The sequence below is a fragment of the Homalodisca vitripennis genome, chromosome 3, assembly GCF_021130785.1.
Source record: "Homalodisca vitripennis isolate AUS2020 chromosome 3, UT_GWSS_2.1, whole genome shotgun sequence".
NCBI lineage: Eukaryota > Metazoa > Arthropoda > Insecta > Hemiptera > Cicadellidae > Homalodisca > Homalodisca vitripennis.
The window spans coordinates 153,976,808-153,994,320 of record NC_060209.1 but is presented as its reverse complement, the minus strand read 5'-3'; the positions used below and the strand labels follow the sequence as shown (position 1 = coordinate 153,994,320).

Sequence of the window (17,513 nt, the reverse complement as noted above, 5' to 3'; positions counted from 1 at the left end):
AACTGGAGAAACTATTTAAAATATAATCAATAAAACAAAACTACTTTCTCGTCAATCACTTTTCCTAAAGAAGGATTAACTTTATTAAGACAAACCGTTCATAAATGAGAAAGTATTATAAAGTAGAAAGCATTTTAAGTGACATTACATTTCTTTGGAATGTAACGAATGTAAAGTTGGCAGCATTATTGTAGTTATTCTGGGGCTGTAACAGTGAGGGTAGAGAAGTCTGCGGTCAACATCTACAGCAGCACTTTCATCTGCTCTGACCACAAGCTCTCAACAATAACGTTTAGTGTTCAGGGAAACGTAACGGAAATTTCCAGGACGGACATTAACGGTTTTTTTTTATTTCGTATCACTTATTTGTCCGTTTAAAAGGGTTTTAATATCTTATTGGACGTATTATTATTTTTACAATATACTTTAAAATAGGTAGCTAAATTAAAACATTTGGCTTGTAAAGATATTCAACTGAATGATTCGTTGATATCATATACAACTCAAAATGTTGTATAACTGCTATTTTGAATCCTTGTGAGATATCAAAAAGCATGCAAGAAAAAATCCTGAGAATCATGATACACATGTCCAGTTTATAGTACGATGCTTCATAATTGAGGTCGTAATCAAATTCGGAATAACCGCCATCTTAAATCTAGAAGAGATATTCGAAATTTGCCCGTATAAAATTTGCTTTAAAATTGTTGACTACAAAGTGCATATTATTATTATTCTTTATTATGAAAGAGTCGTGAATATTTTTCGAAACTTTTTTATTGGTTATGTTTTATTTGGCGAACGAACTAATAAAAGCTATAGAAAGTATTAAGAGAATTAAGAAAACGTAATATAAGAGCGCGCTTACAAGCGCGCTCTTATATTACGTTTACATGTTTATTACATATTACATACATGTTTATGGTTAAAACTGAGTGGTTATTGAAGGAAAATATGATGATAGGAATCTAGACAATTACCTTACATAAGTAATCAGTGGTAAACTTAAAAACTGTGAGAGTGTCTAGAAATTATGTAATTATTTCTAAGTAACCACTATAAGACAAAAAGAAAAGTTGTAAACTTTAAGAGTATTTGATTCGGTATTAATAACATTTAATAATCTATACATACTAAACAACTTCAAGTAGTTATTAAAACAAACAAACATCTTATACTATATATTGAGAAATGCTACTGCTTTAAAACAATTCCTTGGGAACAACAAATTGACTATAATACACAGTTTTCTTCAATTTAACCTGATGCCATTGCGTAGGGGTCAGAGTCTAGAAATGAAATACCAGAATTATTTCTAAATGGCCGAAATGAAGAACGTTAATGGTCGTGTAATTTCATGATATTTGATTGAGTGTAGTATTTAATGGCATTTCATTAATTGGACACAGTAAATTTTAATTTGAAATACTTATTTAATTTCATACTGCAACCATTTTTGACGAAGACAAGCATTACCATGAGGCAACAAAATTTAAAATTTCATGTTATTTGATTAACTGATTATTTAGATATGATTATTTAGGTTTTTTTATTATCTGGGTATACTTATACAATTAGTATTTGTTTAATTTGTAGCACTCTAACCAGGAAGCCAATAAACATTTGGAAAAGGGTTCGGACCACCTCCCACACACGGTTATAAATGTACACGCCAATTGTTCAGAAAGAATCACCTAAAATGATTAATTACGATGCTGCTATAAATAAATAGTATTTTTGTTTTTAGTGCTTTTGTGAATCTTTGAACTTTCTGTCTTTTACACACATTCACCTTTCATTAAAACTTTAAGGGTCAGTGATTTGAAGCCCTGAGGTCACCGTTTCATATATGTTGCATTGTTGAAGAAATGTAGTTTAAATTCTATCTAGCATTCTTTAAATTCCTTCGGTTCGTATGACTGACTACTAAAATGGCTCCCTATGAGCTTTTCATGATACACTGTGAATTGGTGGTCTAGGAGTCTCTTAATTGCTTCCATAATCCCTGGTTTTAATTTTTTTTGAGCTGCAAACTTCTGTAAGGAGTCGAAAAGTATCTGCTTCAACAGCCGCGGTACAGTATGCTTTCGTTGAAATTTCGATCAACTCTTCCACGTTCAACTTTGGTAACGCTTAAACAAAACACGTAATGCGCAGAAGAGGTGACATTTAGGCATTCTTTGCTGAACCAGTTGCCATTCAGCTGAGACTGCAACATATTTAACACATTTCTAACAACAAAGGTACCACTATTTTCCAGGAATTTCTCTAGTAGATGAAATAAAAGAGGGTATGAAAACACAAGTGAGCCATTTTCAACATTTCTTTGCCATGAGTAGCAATCTTTAACACATTTCTAACAAAGTTGCCACTAGTTTCCAGAAATTTTCTCTGCTATATGAAATAAATGAGAGAATGAAAAACCAATTTAGGCTTTTTCAACGTTTCTTTGCAAAGAGTGAAAGTTAATTAAATGCATTGCTTGTCAAGAATAGGATTGAATCTACATCCCAAACTGATTAAAATGCCTATATTTTCAATTAGAGTCTCTCTCTCAAATTACAGAATGTCTTTTGAAACGAATAATTCTGTAACTTATATTTAAAAACTAAGAAACTATTTTGGATAGAATATTCCTGAATAAAGTACTTTGATAAAAATGAATCTAATAGTTCACACAGTCATATTTCTGAGTGTGAACAGTATTACTATTAATTCTGTTTATTTTATACATTACAGAGTGGTTCGAGTTATTAACAATAAAAATCCGTTGTGGTAAATAATATCAGCCACTGAACAGTGGGTTGTTCATACTTTAGGTAGTTAAGGTTTTATAAATGAGGAGGAGGAGATTCAAGATTAGCTAAATAGGGAACAGCCGGAGAAGTGGAACAATTGGGCGAGGTTTCAGGGTGATTTATGGGGGCGAAACTAGATGGGCTCAACTCACTGAGACTAAACGCAACTAAGTTTCTATATAACTGGGTATCTATGCAAATATAATTTTTCCACCATTTATAAAATATATACCTCTAAACAAATGAAGAAACTTAGTTTCTTAATAGAGAATTTCTGTTATCTACCTTGCACTGCAGTATTCTCATATTATTGTTTATAAGTCTAATATTTTTATTTTAGATAAGAAATGATTTTAGATTTTTAAAGTAGCATAATATAAGACCCGTTAAATTTAAAACTCGTTAAATTATATTTAGCAATTTCAAAAGTTTCTATTTGTGTTTGTTGACCGATTAGGTCAACCAGTTCCTAGGTCAACCAGTTAAGATTGTCGTTTGGAGGAAATATAAATAGTATATCAATATCATTTTTTTAATCATTTTTATCGATGTAGTTTCCACTACAAAAACAAAATGTTTAGAAACTGAGAAAAATGCTTATAATTTTATCACATTTGAGTGATATATTGTTACTATTTTCAGATCAATTACCAGACAAAGTTATTGATTTGTCGAAGTCTAGATTAAGCTTGGACAAGAGCTAGTTATTGGCAACACAACATCACTGTGGGTCTCCTGGAATTAAGTATGTTTCTTTACTTTTGGAGGAAGGAGTTGCTGGAAAATTAGAGAAAATGAGCGAACATATGACAGAATGTACTGTGCAACAAACGACACGGGAAAGAATGTTTTTTTTTTGTATGTTCTGTTATTTTGGCTAGTTATTGGCTGAGCCTTACCAGAGACAACGCACGTCTAAATAAAAAACAATTTCTGTCTGTCTTTCCACACGATATTTCAAGAACGAACATGGACTATGGATTGGAAAATTTGCATGATGGTTCATTTCTATATAGGCAACATTGAGTTCGATAATTTGAACGTCACTTCATGAGGATTGACTGAACTTAAAGAAGATTGGCCTTTAGTGACCATGATGACAACGAGCAGGATAACTAATTTTGTAAACGTGCTGAGTCAAAAGCTAAAATGTGACGTTTTTATTCATAGAGTAAAAAATAGGACTTGCAAATTCAGTATTGTTATATAAAGCCGGAAACGTCAATTATGATACTTTTTTAATACATGAATGGTATCTAATAATTTCTTTTTGTAGTGAATGAAATTTCCAAGGAATAATTGAAAATGCACATAATAATGAAACTACTATTTTATAAAATAACGTTTCCTTCACTTAACTTGTAAAATAAGGTCACATTTCTCTGTGCGAGACATGAAATGTGGCATGAATGATTAGACAGTCCAAAATAAACAAACAAAGAGTATGGCGGGCTTCTCTGGGTTAAATTGGGGTGGTTGAGATCCGTGTATTAGACGGCTTAACGTTGTTCGCCGAGTTGTCTTGACGTTTGCCTTTTACTGGAGGCAAATGAAACTAGGTCTCTCGTGAACTGTTTATGTCATGTCAGTTCGGTTGAACACATAACTTAGGCTATTATCACGAACGTTGAGTTCAAATAAACATGCATGAGCTACTGTGTGTTGTTTCGTCTTTTTATTTAGTCTAAATTATAATATACACTCGCTTTTTTTAGTTTGTTTACGTATATTTTCATACTTCCACAATTTTAATGGTGAATTCAGACTAAAAGCCACCAAATATTCAAACATCCGCTCCCTCTCAGGCAGTGGTAAAATTGTTTTTACTATTCTAAAAACAGACTTATGTGAACTAAAAGTTAGGCAACGACGTACTGAGACTGAGTTCGTACGTTATGTTCTTTCGTGAAGTATTTTTATTATTACAAAGATGTTTAAGTACCAGAATCAGGTACTGTAGCTGCGATGTCCAAGTACCAGGAAAATTCACAGTAGATGTGATGGCTAAGTACCAGAATAAGTCACTGTAGCTGTGATTTCTAAGTACCAGAATAAATCACTGTAGCTGTGATGTCTAAGTACCAGAATCAGCCACTGTAGTTTTGATGTCTAAGTAACGGAATCAGTCAATGTAGCTGTGATGTATAACTACCAAAATCAGTCACTGTAGCTGTGATTTCTAAGTACCAGAATAAATCACTGTAGCTGTGATGTCTAAGTATCAGAATCAGCCACTGTAGTTTTGATGTCTAAGTAACAGAATCAGTCAATGTAGCTGTGATGTATAACTACCAGAATCAGTCACTGTAGCTGTGATTTCTAAGTACCAGAATAAATCACTGTAGCTGTGATGTCTAAGTATCAGAATCAGCCACTGTAGTTTTGATGTCTAAGTAAAAGAATCAGTCAATGTAGCTGTGATGTATAACTACCAAAATCAGTCACTGTAGCTGTGATTTCTAAGTACCAGAATAAATCACTGTAGCTGTGATGTCTAAGTATCAGAATCAGCCACTGTAGTTTTGATGTCTAAGTAACAGAATCAGTCAATGTAGCTGTGATGTATAACTACCAGAATCAGTCACTGTAGCTATGATGTATAAGTACCAGAATCAGTAGCTGGCTCAGATCCAAGAATACAAACTGAAGGTAACGATAATTTCATATTTCCGTTGTTGCATGATGGCTAAGTATTTTTATATAAATATTTTTTGCCCTGAACTGTGCTTTGGCCATTAAAGTTTCTACTATTCCTGTGTGAATAGGGACATTTGTGGAAGATGTGAAGCCAGTTCTGAAGACTCAATGCATGCGGCCACAATATTATGTTCCAAAAAACAAAAACCCAAACAAAACAATTTGTTTTCCCAGTAATTTTTACGATAGTCTATAGTTACGTTAAATACAAATGTTATTCTAAATTGAGTTTTTAGAGAACCACTTTGAACTGTGGTGGTTGAAATTGATATAATCCAAGACAAGAGATATTAAAACCATATTAATAGCTTTACCTTATTACAATTTGCTTTCAACTTTTCAAGAAACTAATAGGGAAATATTTAAAACACAAAATCTTTATGAAAGAACAAAGACCAACTCATACATCATAGATCAACTGAGAGTGCAAAACGAACAGGGTTGAGTGTCATTATGAACATGCAGTGCATACAAAGAGTGTACAGTATTATTGCTGCCATGAAGAGTTCCAGTTTGTTAAACTTGTATCAACGCTCCTTTTGTCTTCAAACAACTAGTTTTTGCCCCAAGGATTTATTTATATTAGGTAAATTCTGTGAGAGAACAAAAAAAGCACAAGTAAGCCACTTCACCATTTCTCTGTCGCGAGTGCAGGTTACTTAAATGTAGTGTTTGTCAAGATTGCAACACAAACAAGCCGCCATGCTACCCCTGAGGAGAGCGAGACAATGATAGCATTGTTTCTTCCTTACCTCAGTTCCTAAAAAATATTTCATTACATCAAACCACTTTTCCTGCTGGGTAACTTATAGTGAGGCACCATAGTTCAAGATCCGAGAGTCAATTTGAATTGTGTTATAAGCACAAAAATATTTTCCAATAGTCGATAGAGGAATTTCAACTTAGAAAGAAATCTATCAGCAGCCGCGCTATTTATAATGCATTTCGAAATATGGTGGTATCAAAAAGGTTATGAATACCAAACATTATTTGTTAATTGATCATGTATTTCAAGCTTGGCACACTTTAAATTGAACGTTAGACGTGTTCATAAAAAGTCGGTATCAGCACTTCACATGAAGGTCAACTATTTGGCCAAAAATATAGATATATAAATTATATAAATTATATTTTGACATAACCTTCATTTTTAAATAATGTACCGTGTTACACTTTATGTTTACAAAACCCATACGAGTTTAATACGTAAACTCGTACTATTTAACCATTTGAAACTCATGTTTACATAAATTATTTTGTTCGATTTATACTATTAGCTTGCAAACTTGCTCCACGTTTATATTGCCATGACTAATATATTGCTTAAATTAAACTACTTTCCACTACTCGATCGAGCTTTGAAATTTTTCATTTCAATTCAAATCCCGTGAGATATTATAATTTAATTCCTTTCTATTTCGCCACTTATATTATGTTACAAAATCACACGTTTTAAATTAAACACAACTTTAAAGAAATTATAAAATTAAAATCTAAATATTGACTTTACTGTATAAAATAGAGAATGCGGGGACATACTGGAAAAGACCCATTTTAAAGTTAAAGTACACTGACTTGGATAACATTACAGGTATCAATGTATGAATTGAACCAAAGTGAGAATCGAGTTGTTTTTATATTACTTGTTAAAAAATACATAAGTTATGTAAAAATACACTGCTCGAAGTAAAACTAAGATTAATGTTTAAATTTTATATTATGGTAAGAAATTATTTATTTACATTGGAGATAAACAAAACAATCTACATATTTTAACATAACCATATTTTGATTGATTTAGGGGGAAGTTTCATTAAGGTAATATGCTTTGTTATTGATAAATAAATATCAATATATCTTTTGTATCTGATGATAAATAAATATTTTGAATCTACTTAGGCACTTTGACGTAGTTGTGGTAGTTCTTACGGAAGTTGTGATGTTAATTATATAAGTACCTGACTGTAAGTTAACTAAGAGCTGAAATGTTTTGATGTAATGAAACATCCCTAATAGCTATTTTGGTCGGTATTGAGGGAAGGAAGGAACAATACCATCACAGACTCACTTCCCTCGGGGCGGCGTGTTTGTGCTGTATTCTTGACAAACAATCCATTTAATTAACCTGCAATGTCGGCGTAAAAATGTTGAAATGCTCTGTTGTGTGATTTTTATTCTCTCTCAGAATGTACATTATTTCTAGTTTAACACAGCCAATGTTTGATTAAATGTTTAGCGGTCTCTCACATACACATTGACACAAACACATAAATACCAACTCCCCCGCAAAGAACGTATTTCTTCTAAAAAGAAAACCATCCGACTGTCACAGAGGTACGGTCCCAAAAGGGTCACGGATTGACCTTTACGCGCAAAAACGTGTGCAAAATGAGAATTTATTATGGTTCTCGTTTTAATTATGAACTCATAAGCACGGCGATAGGTCTCAGTCACGCAAAGATCTGACCTTTGGGATTTGTAACTCGTAGAGAACGGTTACACTTTTGGGATCTGAACTTCGTGACGACGCGAGAGCGATTCTTTGAGCTAACGCTCTTGGCACCTTTGCGATGATTTACTTGTTTCAATTTGAATTCGTCTCTTCAACTGATGATTCGAGTGTAGAAATAGCAACACACATCTTAGGTTAGGACGAGAATGTTAAAAACAATGACATTACGTAATTTTTGTTGAGGGGCTTTTAAATTGAGCGTGGACAAACTCACGAAATGCCGACATGGAATGTGAAGGAAAGCAGACTCAACCCATGCTGTTGAAATTTGATACTTAATTCTTACTCATGAATCAGTTCTAAATCACATGTTAAAATATGAAATGTTCTGGTCCTTTAACACCTACTTAGTAAAAACGATCCCACCAGTCACGAGTGTAATTCTTTGCCCAAACTATTTGCTTATCAATCCAATGAGAAAGAGGAATAAACGAAACTATCACAGATATCAGGTTATACAGCAATACAAGATGATAAAAATCAATCCAGGGATGATGTCAGCCTACAGAAGACCACTGACCACCGTCACACACTGTCTCGGGGAAAAGCCTTTAGGGTAGTTACAGCCATCCCAACTCGAGTCACGAACTAAGCGACAAATTTCTCAAAGTCATTTTACCAAAACATGATTACCAATATAATTTTTATTGGAGGTGAATGGAGGCGTAAAGCATTGTTGAATTTTCAAAAAGGCTTAATATTATTCAATCAAGACACAAGTGAATGTCCATACCCAAGTTATTTTTCCAGATATACAATAAAAATTAATAATGTTTATAATACCCTGTTAACAAAATCACAAACAATAAGGAGCATGTCAGGTCGTTTTTACAGCACCCTCCAAGCCGAGGAGATTCAAATCCGGTAGTGTCTTTAACCTCTGCAATATTTTAGTGGTGTTCATCATATGATACTTTTATGCTTGATTTTTATTTTTGAATTCTCTTTATTACGTTCCTTAAAAGACAAAATCAGTTTTTAAAAAGTATATTTTGGAGAGTTAATCAAAATTTTAATTTGGGAATTACTAATTTGTCAGGCTAAACATTTCTTAGTTGCCCAAAAAATAATGATATTAAAATTATTTTAGCTTTTATTTGTTCTTCTTATTCAGAATAGTCCTTTAGAAACTTTAATTTACGTATTTTTACTTGTGGGAAAGAATTTGGTGGGTTTCATGGATAAACCTTAATAATTAATCTTAACTTGCATTCCTTACACAAACCACCTTCTAAACTCTAAGTTTTTTTATCTAAACTCAGAGCTTTGCCCTGACTACGGTTTTTATTAAAGTAGTTTTACTATTTGGTTCAAGCAAAAACTGAACGAATCAAAAGAACAACATTATGAGTTTTAGTCAGCAATTAATTGTTTTTTTGTCAGAAAATATTCAAACACTACTTCAATTTTAGTATGTCAACCAATTGAAATCTCGCTAAATACTCAAAGAGCACCAAATTTTCACAACAATTATTTGAATAATCATCACGTTAGTCACTTAGAAGCAGTATTTATCCCTGATTAATTAAGCTCCAACCCACTGACCGATTGCACATTAGCGATTCAGAAGTACTTGCAGAAAGAATACCTAATTGCATTTTTTAAACCACCATTGCACCATTGCCCTCAACCGTTTCAATAACAAATATTAAAATCAATGCCTTTTAATTTGTCTCTAGGACCTGTGGGGAATATTTTTCAAGACTTATATACAGGGTTTTTGTAAAAAGTGGGGAAATATTTTTCGATATCTTTTAACTAGCAGCTAACCGCGCTTTGCGCGCAATTCCATAAGGTGTATGTGCACTTCTGATTCGAGTGAATTATATTCCTGACGCCAATGTTTGAGTGCTATGTTACCGATCAAGAAAATCAGTCAAAAAGTATGTAGATATTTATGGTAATTTACAACAGTCAGTACTTTTGTTCCATAGTTGATTTAGCCTTGTTTCTCGGTCAAGAAGATTTACATGCATACACATATTTGAGAAGCATACTTCTTTCAAAAGACTACTAAGATGGGTTTTATAACAGTCTTTATTTACTGACCGAGCGCACTGCATACTTAATCTTTACTAAAATGAACAGGTAAAAGTACATTTTACTAAAACTTTAATTTTCTTACTCTGTACACAACAGCGGTTGCAGAAAAGATTTGAAATAAGAAGTATTGATACCAAGCTTACAGTATGCTTTCGCACCATAAATTTAAAGAAACTGAAAAAGTATTTAAATTAATTGTACATATGTGCTGTCATAAAACAATGTTTATATAGTACAGTTGATTATATTTAACACGGTTAAAATTATTAATATTTTTGCTGTAATGCATCTTTAGAGACCAATGGGGAGTAGCCATGAGGGATTTTTCAAAATACAAAATTGTTCATTCATAGTAGGTATCCTAAGAATGTCCATGTACAATTTCAGTACTATCGGTTAAACAGTATACACATGAAAGCGTGTGAGTTCTGTGTTGTTTGGGTCTGTTAGACTTCATTTTCGCATTTATAGTATTATTTAAGGAGAGATTAAAATAAAGAAAAAAATACTCTAACACAATGAAATCAACACACACACAAATTTCGCTTCCTGTAACATTTGCCTTTCCATATTTTATTATTAAAATCATAACTCAGAAACTGTTTGAATTATAACGTTGTTTGTATGACTTATTAGGATGTTAATTTCTGTTGAAATAAAAATTATACATCTTTAATAGTATATAAATTGTGGCCTTTAAAATACAAATGTTTTAATATTTTCTAATCAACTCCACTTATCTTAACAGAGTTTTAAATACTATTTAACGTACCTGTTACAATACAGACTATACATTTGATGCCGTAGACTACAATATTGTTACAATTTACAAATGTTAGTAGCAACATCTGTGAATTTCTTTCCATAATGTTAGCGCTGCTGAGCTGCGAGATGAATTGCGAAATTAAATTACATGGTTCTGAATAAAATTTTATCTTGCGGACTTAGACAGCGCTGATTTATTCCCTTGAGTTTCAAGTGCCCTGAGTGTTACAGAGGGAGGGGGAGAACAACCCCACATCACTGCAACAGTCTGAACACGTCCTGCTTATCGCTATAGCCACAAGCCGTTACCCAACCAGTAAATACTTTTTTGAGAAACTGGCCATAAAAAATTATCTGAATTATAACCTTCTCTTACCAAAACATTAGCTTTCAGAATAAAATAACTTGGTTACATTGTTAGCATTAGAGAACAAAAACCAAAAAATCTTAACTTGCTGGGTTTGCCCCGTTAACCCCGCCTTTGTAACTGATAAAAGATCATCGGTATTAAGAGAATGACTATCAAAAACTATCACTAGTAACTTTGGACCAATTTCTATTCTGCATCTGTCTCCACAATATCTCTAAAACGAACTGACCTGTAAATAAATACCCAATGTTGTATGAAGCTACATTTAGAATTCAAGTTCGATGATGGTGCATGTTCTTCCATGGGATGATTGTTAGCAAAGTCTATAACTCAGGGAAATATGTCTAGAATGAATTGAGCTACAAACTTAGCTAAGGGTTCTGCTAAAATTTATGTAGTACAATCTATTATTTTGTCTGTTTATTAGTCCGAGTGTCCGTTATTCACTAGATATCTTAAGAACAAATTGAGCTATGAACTTTTGCATGAAACATCATTTCTACTTAAGCAACGTCGTACAGTAATTGATGATTGGTGTGTAGCTGAGCCTTTACGAATCCTAACTATAGGCAGGATATCTTGACAACGATCATCTGTAGATTTTTAATTTGGCATGAAACTTCAATTCTACATAGCTGCGAATGACATGTGAAACTTTACTACATATTTCTTTATCTGACATAAATGACAGTTTAATGTCTTTTAACATGGAGGATTTCGAGAAGATACAAAGGCACAGGTCAATAATTTTAAATGTACCTCAATAAAGTGGTACGAGAGGGATTAAACTTGTATCATCCTACAAAATGGTAGTCCTTATTTATTTTGTTTGGAGACTTTCTAGAGTAACCAGAAGCATATATCATAAAAATGTAATTAGATATATATATATATATATATATATATATATATATATATATATATATATATATATATATATAAATTCGTTTTACATTTTTCGAGACAGGGATTTTATGATAACTAAATTTACTTTTAAGCCCAACATTCTAATTAGGTAAGGTTTTGTAAACGCCATGAAAGGTCTTGGCGACTGACAATTCATCGTGGTACGTTGTTTTCTACAAGTTATCAAAAATACAACTTACGGTATATGTTAGTAATATATATTTAATGTCCAAAGTGCTAGGATACCAGTTGATCCCGAGTTTACGGGCATAGCATAAATATCACGGTAGAATTGTTGTCAGGAATGAGAATTTCTGTAAATAATCATTACTAAACACAGGAACGTTTAGAGAAATATTGCTATTTAAATTATCCAACTTTGTGGGAACTTTCTTCTTGCGCCACGCCTAATGAAGCTTGATATGAGCCCTGAGTGTCCAGAACTGACCAGATATGTTTTGAAACCTCAAATATTTCCTGTTGAAAATGTTACATGACACCCCTACTGGCGTTTATAAACTTTCGTGTTGGGTTGCAAATGAAATGGAGGGTAAGGGATATGATTTTCAACTACGTTAACAAACAACTGGACAAGGCACTTAGATTTTGTTGAAAAAAGGAGTGTAGCTTTGATTTTATTATATAGTTTTCGTAAATTATATTGTTTATTTTAATATTGTATCGCGTAACATATATTTCTGTCTCATGTTATCAAACAAGAGAGAGGAAAGCACGAGAGCAGTCGAAGTCCGCTGCTCGTAATTCAAAACCATTTCTATTTTAATTAGTAAAACATTAATTAATGTCTCCGTCGAGTCTGGCGCTTACATTTTAATATCACCATCCGCTACGAACTTGTAATAACACCGTTGTAAATAATTGGCAACTGGAGGTTCTCGCTACAAATGTGTTATACTAATTAAAAATCTGATACAACAGCCACGTGGGTTGCCAATCTCATCAACCAACGTGTAAATTTTAAGTTTTAACGAGCAGAACTTTTCTAAAATCTTCTTTTATGCTGGGCTCATTCTTCAGTGGAAAATGTGATTCGTCTTGTTCCTTTACAAACAAGATAATTAATCCTAATTAAAACCTGTTTAGATACCATTCGGAAGAACGGTTCAATTCTTTGTTGAAAAATCCGCAGTCTACTTTAAAACTCGGAGTTCACGTCGTTAATGTTGCAGTGTTAAACATTTGACCAATTCTTACGTATTATCCGGTCAAATAATTATTTTAAAAAAACTCAATGTTGTATTTTTGAGATAAAATGAAATAAAGTGAGACTTTCCATTTCTGAATTTAACATATGTTGTATTAGATATTCAAGAGCAGTAAAATGAAGCTTTACCATTTATGTTTATGGGATATTAAACGTTGATTTTGATTATTTACAATTATACGCAAGCGGTTTAAGAAGGGTTTAAATCGGTAGTCCCAAAATAGTTTCTTTTTAAATACGTTAGTTCTTAATAAGGCATTCAGCTATGCAAAGCACACTGTATTATTAAACGCATATACAGTACAGTCAAAAATATGAGCAGTTTTTATTTTCGACATATTGTATGAAGTTTTTTTTGTGCTTGGAATAATTTTTGCGTATTAAACAGGAAATTCTTTTAGTTCTGAATGTATTGTTAATAAATATAAAACTACATACTTAACCGATCTGAAATAGTAATGATTCAGATCTGAATTGTCCATATTTTGAAAACTCCTTATCAAAATGTTAAAAAAATAATGCTGGTTAGATTTCTAGCCCGGATTTGGAAGAACAATCCAGTACAATTTGGCGGCAATCGTATAAGTAACTATATTCTAATAAGTATTATACCTTATTAACATAGAATTATATTTTAAGTCTTATGTTGAATATAACATGAGTTTTACTAATATGCCTCTAATGTTTCAATATCATTTGTCCTTAAAAACCCAACCATTTGAAAATATTATTTAAAATTTTGACTATAGAATACGAACAGTTCCAGTTTAATTTTATAAATAATTACCTACAGTGGAACACACAACTATATACCATTATTACATACTTGATAAAGAAGGGCATATAAAACTGCATCTTACCAAATTGCCTAACTATTCCTGAAATTGGAATTCTATTTCAAGATTTTTAACTTGACAGCCTCCAAAATGACCCCATAACATAAAAGTGACTCAATATAACCATTTTATAAAGTCTCAAGGACATCCCTGCACATACGCAAGTCAGCCGGCTAAGTCCATACCTTATTGTGGATAACCTTGATCAAGAACTGTACACATGGTAATTTTACGTAAGCCCATTGCCGAAGAATGTTCCAACAAATTTACAAAGTTAACTTAATCTAAATGAACGTTTATGAATGGCCTGTTTTCTGTTACTTAACTCTATGATTTACTCAATCGTAATCCTTGCTCAGGCTACCTAAAATATTTGATCTAATGAATTAATAACATTATTAAGACAATGAAAAATTGCAGTACTTGTTGAGTTATATGTATTAAACCATGCGGAAGTATATAATTATTTCGAAATATTTACTACTTTTTTACATATTTACAGTGATTCTTTTTATTAATTAACTCTCTAGAAATTTTAGAAACTTAGGCAGAACTGAGATGTGACTTTTTCGAAGTTATAGCTATGATTTTCATCGCTCAATTTTCAGATGGGATTTTCCAACTAATATTTGCAGAAATGTATTAAAGTAAGATAGTTTAATGTATCTTTCTTTGAAGAATATGGTTATAAATTATTTCCCATATTGATTTAGATTTATTTCTGGATTTAAATACTTGTTAATCAAAGTAATTATTTTTGTCCAATTGTGACATTTGTAATTTGATTTTTATGTAGAGTTTTAGCAAAGATGAGACTTCTTGGATAAGTGTGTAAATATGTAATACATTTGTTTTGGATAATTCCAAAAACAAAATAAGACTGATCTTTTTGATGTAAGAAATTAATCTAATCAAGGTCAATAATCTACAAACAATTCCTAAAAATACACACAGTATGCAAATATTTTGTCATTTTAAGTGAAATAATAATTTATACGACAACGTGAGCTTGTAGTTGTCCTAATTTAGTACAAAATTATCATATAATGTACAGCAAGAAATGTGATATTCTGAAATGTATATATAATATTATGCGATAAAATAGATTTTAACAGAATTCAAATATTTTTTATAATTTAAAAAGAAAACAGGTGTTATTTCCGCATTAGTTTCGTAATAAAATGTAATAAATTTTAATTTAACTTGATTATTCAACGTATTTCGTCGTCTTGGATAACAACAAGCGGCGAGTTGATATTATTATGATTGCGCTTGAAGTTTTTAAATATCACGAAGTGAACTGAAACTCACTTAACAACTACGAATCAGTCGCCCATACTACTGACTGAATAGTTTTAACACTAGGTATACTGAAACTCACTTAACAACTACGAATCAGTCGCCCATACTACTGACTGAATAGTTTTAAACACTAGGTATACTGAAACTCACTTAACAACTACGAATCAGTCGCCCATACTACTGACTGAATAGTTTTAACACTAGGTATACTGAAACTCACTTAACAACTACGAATCAGTCGCCCATACTACTGACTGAATAGTTTTAACACTAGTGTTAACTATTAGATTAATAGTTTGTTTGTATCACAAAGTTTTCATAAATAATTACTAGAATGTTTCATGCATACTGGCCGTGTCTATTATTTCTTTTACAAACAATATTTAATGTGATTAGAATAATAAAAATTCAAAACATTTTGAACATCAAAGCATTATTATTTTTCTTTGTAATGTACTGCACACCTAAGATAATATATATTTTGCCCAAACTAAGTTACCGAATCTCTAAGCTTATTCACATGGCTTTATTAAATATCATTACACTCGTATTATATAACTTAAACAAGCTCGCTGTAACAAAAGAATAGTTTAGAAATCCTGTAAAAGAACAAAAACAAAACAGGACCCTAGAATTTGTCGTTGGTACTTTATGAAGTGTATTACATACATTTCAGTGAAGTCGAATAAAACATGTTAATGCAATTCAAAGTTTCATACACAGGAAGAATGACAATAACCTAAAACTAGAGTAAAAAGTTTCTTACCTGTACACAGTAACGCTGATAGACCTGTATCCTTTGCTGACTTACGTTGCTTCACATAGGCCGCTATTGAACCACGAGTCAATTATTTCCTAAAACTAAAACTTACCAAACTTATTACCAATACTAAAATATGGTATGGTGTTTGTTAATTGCCAACCAACTCTGCTAAACTAATTGTATGTAAATATTTAATTTGTTATGATGATACAGGAACACACAAGGTTATCGGTTATCGTTATATTATAAGCGACGCGAGGACACCAGAGTTCAGAGCGCTGGGACTACTGCGGGACTACTGCCGCCGCGGCGCCTGCTATCGCACACCGCGCCGCCCCGCGACGCACCTGTAGTTCGGTCCGACGCGACCCGACGCCCGCCGCTACCACTGCCGACGCCTCTCTAGCAATAAAAATAGCTACTGCTATGGCAACTGCACTTATCCACTTATAATAAAATATAGTCAATGCCGATTACATATTGATACGATTAATATTGAGGATTTTAGAACGCGTTTGACGAAAAAACAAAAGTTCAACACTGATAATATAAATGATTGATGACGTGTTTGAAACGGCTACAATCTTTATTCTACATTATTTTTGACGCAGTTTTTGGCACAGTTGTTTTTTTTTTCAAAAGATAGTATCTCATAAATAAAACTGAATCGCTGAATTTGTCTAAGCGCTAATCTCCGAGAAAGGCTGTACCAGTTTGGATAATTCTTCTTTTGAATATTCATTAAGTCCAATAAAGGCTTATATGAAGAGAAATATTGAAAAGATTCCCAGAATTTAGAAAAGTTTTAGAATTTGGAATAATAATGTTAATATTGTGATTTCATAATCCAAACTTAACTGACACTAAATAGCTGTTGACACTTTTAAACTTTCTACGACGTTTCAGCTGAATTTCTTCAAAGAGACTAAAATATTTGTTTACAGTTTAATTTTATGTAATTAAATTAAACTAAGTACAAATTTAAGTGGTATTACATCAATCACTAGTGTAATACAGATAAAAAAGACAAAGTTGTTCTATAGCTTTTATTCCAGATATCGCCAGTGATAAATTAAAAACATGTAATGTATTAGAAATACTTTGTTTAAATATTGATTTTGGAAATACTATTTAAACACGGTTATAAAAAACCCACCTTAATTAAGCAAGGCTGTTAATTTTCACACATAAAGTACTTAAAACGGGTTGGCTTGTTTTACATTGTAATATTGAATCTTTTAAGTGGCTTAAGGAAAAACAGATTAATGAACACTATCATGCCTTAACGAGCTTTTT

The 17,513-nt window shown here is 32.1% G+C and overlaps 1 protein-coding gene across 1 annotated transcript in view; it reads right to left on the bottom strand.

The window, feature by feature from the left end:
- LOC124357680 (chaoptin-like) overlaps positions 1-16,503 on the bottom strand; it is an 83,923-nt gene extending 67,420 nt beyond the window's left edge. The window contains exon 1 of the mRNA XM_046809667.1: positions 16,221-16,503. The gene's annotated coding sequence lies outside the window, so the exon portion shown is untranslated. The remainder of the gene's footprint in view (positions 1-16,220) is intronic.
- Between the last annotated feature and the right edge of the window lie 1,010 nt (positions 16,504-17,513).